Below are 7,500 nucleotides of genomic sequence, written 5' to 3'. Positions count from 1 at the left end.
AGAGTAGCTATGAGGCTTCTCATGTGTAGTTGTGGCCGAGCGGTTAAGGCGATGGACTAGAAATTCATTGAAGTCTCCCCGCGCAGCTTCAAATTCTGCCGACTACGTTAATATTTGCTGCTCTTCTATGTAAACCGGGAATATTAACAAGTATGTGGCTTGGTGTTGGTTTTTGCAAGTCACGGAAACAGTAATGTGTTCAAAGTGGAGTAAATATTGAGTGCTTTTTGCACGGCAAGCTTTCCACTGCGTTTGTCACGCAGGTTCAAATACTGCCAGCTACAATTTCTTTTGCTGATCTTCTTGATCCGTGGGAGTCAAAAAAAGCCTGCCAAATACGTAACTTTCAACAAATGTGTCCCTTTGGAAATTTTCCTTAAGGCACAGATGGAATCCTTTAGATTAAATGTTTGCTGAAGTGATGGAAAGGGGTCAGAGTGTGGAAACTATCTAGTGCCTTTTGGACGACAATCTTTTCTCCAGTACAACTTTTCTAGGTATATTGCTCCCTCCTTTTAGGCTGATTTTAACTCAGTGTGTGGTTCCATGGTGTAATGGTTAGCACTCTGGACTTTGAATCCAGCGATCCGAGTTCAAATCTCGGTGGAACCTCCATAATCGCTTTAGCCGCACATGCCTTCTCTGACTTTTGCTAATGCTGTATAGTCATAGGCCCAAGCCCATTTCTAGAGTAGCTATGAGGCTTCTCATGTGTAGTTGTGGCCGAGCGGTTAAGGCGATGGACTAGAAATCCATTGAAGTCTCACCGCGCAGGTTCAAATTCTGCCGACTACGTTAATATTTGCTGCTCTTCTATGTAAACCGGGAATATTAACAAGTATGTGGCTTGGTGTTGGTTTTTGCAAGTCACGGAAACAGTAATGTGTTCAAAGTGGAGTAAATATTGAGTGCTTTTTGCACGGCAAGCTTTCCACTGTGTTTGTCACGCAGGTTCAAATACTGCCGGCTACAATTTCTTTTGCTGATCTTCTTGATCCGTGGGAGTCAAAAAAAGCCTGCCAAATACATAACTTTCAACAAATGTGTCCCTTTGGAAATTTTCCTTAAGGCACAGATGGAATCCTTTAGATTAAATGTTTGCTGAAGTGATGGAAAGGGGTCAGAGTGTGGAAACTATCTAGTGCCTTTTGGACGACCATCTTTTCTCCAGTACAACTTTTCTAGGTATATTACTCCCTCCTTTTAGGCTGATTTTAAATCAGTGTGAGGTTCCATGGTGTAATGGTTAGCACTCTGGACTTTGAATCCAGCGATCCGAGTTCAAATCTCGGTGGAACCTCCATAATCACTTTAGCCGCACATGCCTTCTCTGACTTTTGCTAATGCTGTATAGTCATAGGCCCAAGCCCATTTCTAGAGTAGCTATGAGGCTTCTCATGTGTAGTTGTGGCCGAGCGGTTAAGGCGATGGACTAGAAATCCATTGAAGTCTCCCCGCGCAGGTTCAAATTCTGCCGACTACGTTAATATTTGCTGCTCTTCTATGTAAACCGGGAATATTAACAAGTATGTGGCTTGGTGTTGGTTTTTGCAAGTCACGGAAACAGTAATGTGTTCAAAGTGGAGTAAATATTGAGTGCTTTTTGCACGGCAAGCTTTCCACTGTGTTTGTCACGCAGGTTGAAATACTGCCGGCTACAATTTCTTTTGCTGATCTTCTTGATCCGTGGGAGTCAAAAAAAGCCTGCCAAATACATAACTTTCAACAAATGTGTCCCTTTGGAAATTTTCCTTAAGGCACAGATGGAATCCTTTAGATTAAATGTTTGCTGAAGTGATGGAAAGGGGTCAGAGTGTGGAAACTATCTAGTGCCTTTTGGACGACCATCTTTTCTCCAGTACAACTTTTCTAGGTATATTACTCCCTCCTTTTAGGCTGATTTTAAATCAGTGTGAGGTTCCATGGTGTAATGGTTAGCACTCTGGACTTTGAATCCAGCGATCCGAGTTCAAATTTCGGTGGAACCTCCATAATCACTTTAGCCGCACATGCCTTCTCTGACTTTTGCTAATGCTGTATAGTCATAGGCCCAAGCCCATTTCTAGAGTAGCTATGAGGCTTCTCATGTGTAGTTGTGGCCGAGCGGTTAAGGCGATGGACTAGAAATCCATTGAAGTCTCCCCGCGCAGGTTCAAATTCTGCCGACTACGTTAATATTTGCTGCTCTTCTATGTAAACCGGGAATATTAACAAGTATGTGGCTTGGTGTTGGTTTTTGCAAGTCACGGAAACAGTAATGTGTTCAAAGTGGAGTAAATATTGAGTGCTTTTTGCACGGCAAGCTTTCCACTGTGTTTGTCACGCAGGTTCAAATACTGCCGGCTACAATTTCTTTTGCTGATCTTCTTGATCCGTGGGAGTCAAAAAAAGCCTGCCAAATACATAACTTTCAACAAATGTGTCCCTTTGGAAATTTTCCTTAAGGCACAGATGGAATCCTTTAGATTAAATGTTTGCTGAAGTGATGGAAAGGGGTCAGAGTGTGGAAACTATCTAGTGCCTTTTGGACGACAATCTTTTCTCCAGTACAACTTTTCTAGGTATATTACTCCCTCCTTTTAGGCTGATTTAAACTCAGTTTGTGGTTCCATGGTGTAATGGTTAGCACTCTGGACTTTGAATCCAGCGATCCGAGTTCAAATCTTGGTGGAACCTCCATAATCACTTTAGCTGCACATGCCTTCTCTGACTTTTGCTAATGCTGTATAGTCATAGGCCCAAGCCCATTTCTAGAGTAGCTATGAGGCTTCTCATGTGTAGTTGTGGCCGAGCGGTTAAGGCGATGGACTAGAAATCCATTGAAGTCTCCCCGCGCAGGTTCAAATTCTGACGACTACGTTAATATTTGCTGCTCTTCTATGTAAACCGGGAATATTAACAAGTATGTGGCTTGGTGTTGGTTTTTGCAAGTCACGGAAACAGTAATGTGTTCAAAGTGGAGTAAATATTGAGTGCTTTTTGCACGGCAAGCTTTCCACTGCGTTTGTCACGCAGGTTCAAATACTGCCAGCTACAATTTCTTTTGCTGATCTTCTTGATCCGTGGGAGTCAAAAAAAGCCTGCCAAATACGTAACTTTCAACAAATGTGTCCCTTTGGAAATTTTCCTTAAGGCACAGATGGAATCCTTTAGATTAAATGTTTGCTGAAGTGATGGAAAGGGGTCAGAGTGTGGAAACTATCTAGTGCCTTTTGGACGACAATCTTTTCTCCAGTACAACTTTTCTAGGTATATTGCTCCCTCCTTTTAGGCTGATTTTAACTCAGTGTGTGGTTCCATGGTGTAATGGTTAGCACTCTGGACTTTGAATCCAGCGATCCGAGTTCAAATCTCGGTGGAACCTCCATAATCACTTTAGCTGCACATGCCTTCTCTGACTTTTGCTAATGCTGTATAGTCTTAGGCCCAAGCCCATTTCTAGAGTAGCTATGAGGCTTCTCATGTGTAGTTGTGGCCGAGCGGTTAAGGCGATGGACTAGAAATCCATTGAAGTCTCCCCGCGCAGGTTCAAATTCTGCCGACTACGTTAATATTTGCTGCTCTTCTATGTAAACCGGGAATATTAACAAGTATGTGGCTTGGTGTTGGTTTTTGCAAGTCACGGAAACAGTAATGTGTTCAAAGTGGAGTAAATATTGAGTGCTTTTTGCACGGCAAGCTTTCCACTGCGTTTGTCACGCAGGTTCAAATACTGCCGGCTACAATTTCTTTTGCTGTTCTTCTTGATCCGTGGGAGTCAAAAAAAGCCTGCCAAATACATAACTTTCAACAAATGTGTCCCTTTGGAAATTTTCCTTAAGGCACAGATGGAATCCTTTAGATTAAATGTTTGCTGAAGTGATGGAAAGGGGTCAGAGTGTGGAAACTATCTAGTGCCTTTTGGACGACAATCTTTTCTCCAGTACAACTTTTCTAGGTATATTGCTCCCTCCTTTTAGGCTGATTTTAACACAGTGTGTGGTTCCATGGTGTAATGGTTAGCACTCTGGACTTTGAATCCAGCGAACCGAGTTCAAATCTCGGTGGAACCTCCATAATCACTTTAGCCGCACATGCCTTCTCTGACTTTTGCTAATGCTGTATAGTCATAGGCCCAAGCCCATTTCTAGAGTAGCTATGAGGCTTTTCATGTGTAGTTGTGGCCGAGCGGTTAAGGCGATGGACTAGAAATTCATTGAAGTCTCCCCGCGCAGCTTCAAATTCTGCCGACTACGTTAATATTTGCTGCTCTTCTATGTAAACCGGGAATATTAACAAGTATGTGGCTTGGTGTTGGTTTTTGCAAGTCACGGAAACAGTAATGTGTTCAAAGTGGAGTAAATATTGAGTGCTTTTTGCACGGCAAGCTTTCCACTGCGTTTGTCACGCAGGTTCAAATACTGCCAGCTACAATTTCTTTTGCTGATCTTCTTGATCCGTGGGAGTCAAAAAAAGCCTGCCAAATACGTAACTTTCAACAAATGTGTCCCTTTGGAAATTTTCCTTAAGGCACAGATGGAATCCTTTAGATTAAATGTTTGCTGAAGTGATGGAAAGGGGTCAGAGTGTGGAAACTATCTAGTGCCTTTTGGACGACAATCTTTTCTCCAGTACAACTTTTCTAGGTATATTGCTCCCTCCTTTTAGGCTGATTTTAACTCAGTGTGTGGTTCCATGGTGTAATGGTTAGCACTCTGGACTTTGAATCCAGCGATCCGAGTTCAAATCTCGGTGGAACCTCCATAATCGCTTCAGCCGCACATGCCTTCTCTGACTTTTGCTAATGCTGTATAGTCATAGGCCCAAGCCCATTTCTAGAGTAGCTATGAGGCTTCTCATGTGTAGTTGTGGCCGAGCGGTTAAGGCGATGGACTAGAAATCCATTGAAGTCTCACCGCGCAGGTTCAAATTCTGCCGACTACGTTAATATTTGCTGCTCTTCTATGTAAACCGGGAATATTAACAAGTATGTGGCTTGGTGTTGGTTTTTGCAAGTCACGGAAACAGTAATGTGTTCAAAGTGGAGTAAATATTGAGTGCTTTTTGCACGGCAAGCTTTCCACTGTGTTTGTCACGCAGGTTCAAATACTGCCGGCTACAATTTCTTTTGCTGATCTTCTTGATCCGTGGGAGTCAAAAAAAGCCTGCCAAATACATAACTTTCAACAAATGTGTCCCTTTGGAAATTTTCCTTAAGGCACAGATGGAATCCTTTAGATTAAATGTTTGCTGAAGTGATGGAAAGGGTCAGAGTGTGGAAACTATCTAGTGCCTTTTGGACGACCATCTTTTCTCCAGTACAACTTTTCTAGGTATATTACTCCCTCCTTTTAGGCTGATTTTAAATCAGTGTGAGGTTCCATGGTGTAATGGTTAGCACTCTGGACTTTGAATCCAGCGATCCGAGTTCAAATCTCGGTGGAACCTCCATAATCACTTTAGCCGCACATGCCTTCTCTGACTTTTGCTAATGCTGTATAGTCATAGGCCCAAGCCCATTTCTAGAGTAGCTATGAGGCTTCTCATGTGTAGTTGTGGCCGAGCGGTTAAGGCGATGGACTAGAAATCCATTGAAGTCTCCCCGCGCAGGTTCAAATTCTGCCGACTACGTTAATATTTGCTGCTCTTCTATGTAAACCGGGAATATTAACAAGTATGTGGCTTGGTGTTGGTTTTTGCAAGTCACGGAAACAGTAATGTGTTCAAAGTGGAGTAAATATTGAGTGCTTTTTGCACGGCAAGCTTTCCACTGTGTTTGTCACGCAGGTTGAAATACTGCCGGCTACAATTTCTTTTGCTGATCTTCTTGATCCGTGGGAGTCAAAAAAAGCCTGCCAAATACATAACTTTCAACAAATGTGTCCCTTTGGAAATTTTCCTTAAGGCACAGATGGAATCCTTTAGATTAAATGTTTGCTGAAGTGATGGAAAGGGGTCAGAGTGTGGAAACTATCTAGTGCCTTTTGGACGACAATCTTTTCTCCAGTACAACTTTTCTAGGTATATTGCTCCCTCCTTTTAGGCTGATTTTAACTCAGTGTGTGGTTCCATGGTGTAATGGTTAGCACTCTGGACTTTGAATCCAGCGAACCGAGTTCAAATCTCGGTGGAACCTCCATAATCACTTTAGCCGCACATGCCTTCTCTGACTTTTGCTAATGCTGTATAGTCATAGGCCCAAGCCCATTTCTAGAGTAGCTATGAGGCTTCTCATGTGTAGTTGTGGCCGAGCGGTTAAGGCGATGGACTAGAAATTCATTGAAGTCTCCCCGCGCAGCTTCAAATTCTGCCGACTACGTTAATATTTGCTGCTCTTCTATGTAAACCGGGAATATTAACAAGTATGTGGCTTGGTGTTGGTTTTTGCAAGTCACGGAAACAGTAATGTGTTCAAAGTGGAGTAAATATTGAGTGCTTTTTGCACGGCAAGCTTTCCACTGCGTTTGTCACGCAGGTTCAAATACTGCCAGCTACAATTTCTTTTGCTGATCTTCTTGATCCGTGGGAGTCAAAAAAAGCCTGCCAAATACGTAACTTTCAACAAATGTGTCCCTTTGGAAATTTTCCTTAAGGCACAGATGGAATCCTTTAGATTAAATGTTTGCTGAAGTGATGGAAAGGGGTCAGAGTGTGGAAACTATCTAGTGCCTTTTGGACGACAATCTTTTCTCCAGTACAACTTTTCTAGGTATATTGCTCCCTCCTTTTAGGCTGATTTTAACTCAGTGTGTGGTTCCATGGTGTAATGGTTAGCACTCTGGACTTTGAATCCAGCGATCCGAGTTCAAATCTCGGTGGAACCTCCATAATCGCTTTAGCCGCACATGCCTTCTCTGACTTTTGCTAATGCTGTATAGTCATAGGCCCAAGCCCATTTCTAGAGTAGCTATGAGGCTTCTCATGTGTAGTTGTGGCCGAGCGGTTAAGGCGATGGACTAGAAATCCATTGAAGTCTCACCGCGCAGGTTCAAATTCTGCCGACTACGTTAATATTTGCTGCTCTTCTATGTAAACCGGGAATATTAACAAGTATGTGGCTTGGTGTTGGTTTTTGCAAGTCACGGAAACAGTAATGTGTTCAAAGTGGAGTAAATATTGAGTGCTTTTTGCACGGCAAGCTTTCCACTGTGTTTGTCACGCAGGTTGAAATACTGCCGGCTACAATTTCTTTTGCTGATCTTCTTGATCCGTGGGAGTCAAAAAAAGCCTGCCAAATACATAACTTTCAACAAATGTGTCCCTTTGGAAATTTTCCTTAAGGCACAGATGGAATCCTTTAGATTAAATGTTTGCTGAAGTGATGGAAAGGGGTCAGAGTGTGGAAACTATCTAGTGCCTTTTGGACGACCATCTTTTCTCCAGTACAACTTTTCTAGGTATATTACTCCCTCCTTTTAGGCTGATTTTAAATCAGTGTGAGGTTCCATGGTGTAATGGTTAGCACTCTGGACTTTGAATCCAGCGATCCGAGTTCAAATCTCGGTGGAACCTCCATAATCA

At 42.7% G+C, this 7,500-nt stretch overlaps 9 non-coding genes across 9 annotated transcripts; all 9 read left to right on the top strand.

Annotated features, from left to right (window-relative positions):
* Positions 1-540: 540 nt before the first annotated feature.
* On the top strand, positions 541-612 carry TRNAQ-UUG (transfer RNA glutamine (anticodon UUG)). Its single transcript has one exon. It is a non-coding gene; the product is annotated as a tRNA-Gln (tRNA).
* A 616-nt stretch (positions 613-1,228) lies between these two features.
* Positions 1,229-1,300, top strand: TRNAQ-UUG (transfer RNA glutamine (anticodon UUG)). Its single transcript has one exon. It is a non-coding gene; the product is annotated as a tRNA-Gln (tRNA).
* A 1,992-nt stretch (positions 1,301-3,292) lies between these two features.
* On the top strand, positions 3,293-3,364 carry TRNAQ-UUG (transfer RNA glutamine (anticodon UUG)). Its single transcript has one exon. It is a non-coding gene; the product is annotated as a tRNA-Gln (tRNA).
* Positions 3,365-3,980: 616 nt separating this feature from the next.
* Positions 3,981-4,052, top strand: TRNAQ-UUG (transfer RNA glutamine (anticodon UUG)). The gene has a single exon. It is a non-coding gene; the product is annotated as a tRNA-Gln (tRNA).
* Positions 4,053-4,668: 616 nt separating this feature from the next.
* Positions 4,669-4,740, top strand: TRNAQ-UUG (transfer RNA glutamine (anticodon UUG)). The gene has a single exon. It is a non-coding gene; the product is annotated as a tRNA-Gln (tRNA).
* A 615-nt stretch (positions 4,741-5,355) lies between these two features.
* On the top strand, positions 5,356-5,427 carry TRNAQ-UUG (transfer RNA glutamine (anticodon UUG)). Its single transcript has one exon. It is a non-coding gene; the product is annotated as a tRNA-Gln (tRNA).
* A 616-nt stretch (positions 5,428-6,043) lies between these two features.
* Positions 6,044-6,115, top strand: TRNAQ-UUG (transfer RNA glutamine (anticodon UUG)). Its single transcript has one exon. It is a non-coding gene; the product is annotated as a tRNA-Gln (tRNA).
* A 616-nt stretch (positions 6,116-6,731) lies between these two features.
* On the top strand, positions 6,732-6,803 carry TRNAQ-UUG (transfer RNA glutamine (anticodon UUG)). The gene has a single exon. It is a non-coding gene; the product is annotated as a tRNA-Gln (tRNA).
* A 616-nt stretch (positions 6,804-7,419) lies between these two features.
* TRNAQ-UUG (transfer RNA glutamine (anticodon UUG)) lies at positions 7,420-7,491 on the top strand. The gene has a single exon. It is a non-coding gene; the product is annotated as a tRNA-Gln (tRNA).
* Positions 7,492-7,500: the final 9 nt, after the last annotated feature.

The sequence above is a fragment of the Eleutherodactylus coqui genome, chromosome 11 (assembly GCF_035609145.1).
Source record: "Eleutherodactylus coqui strain aEleCoq1 chromosome 11, aEleCoq1.hap1, whole genome shotgun sequence".
In the NCBI taxonomy this organism is placed as follows: Eukaryota; Metazoa; Chordata; class Amphibia; order Anura; family Eleutherodactylidae; genus Eleutherodactylus; species Eleutherodactylus coqui.
The sequence above is the reverse complement of the archived record's forward strand: the minus strand, read 5'-3'. Positions and strand labels throughout refer to the sequence as shown.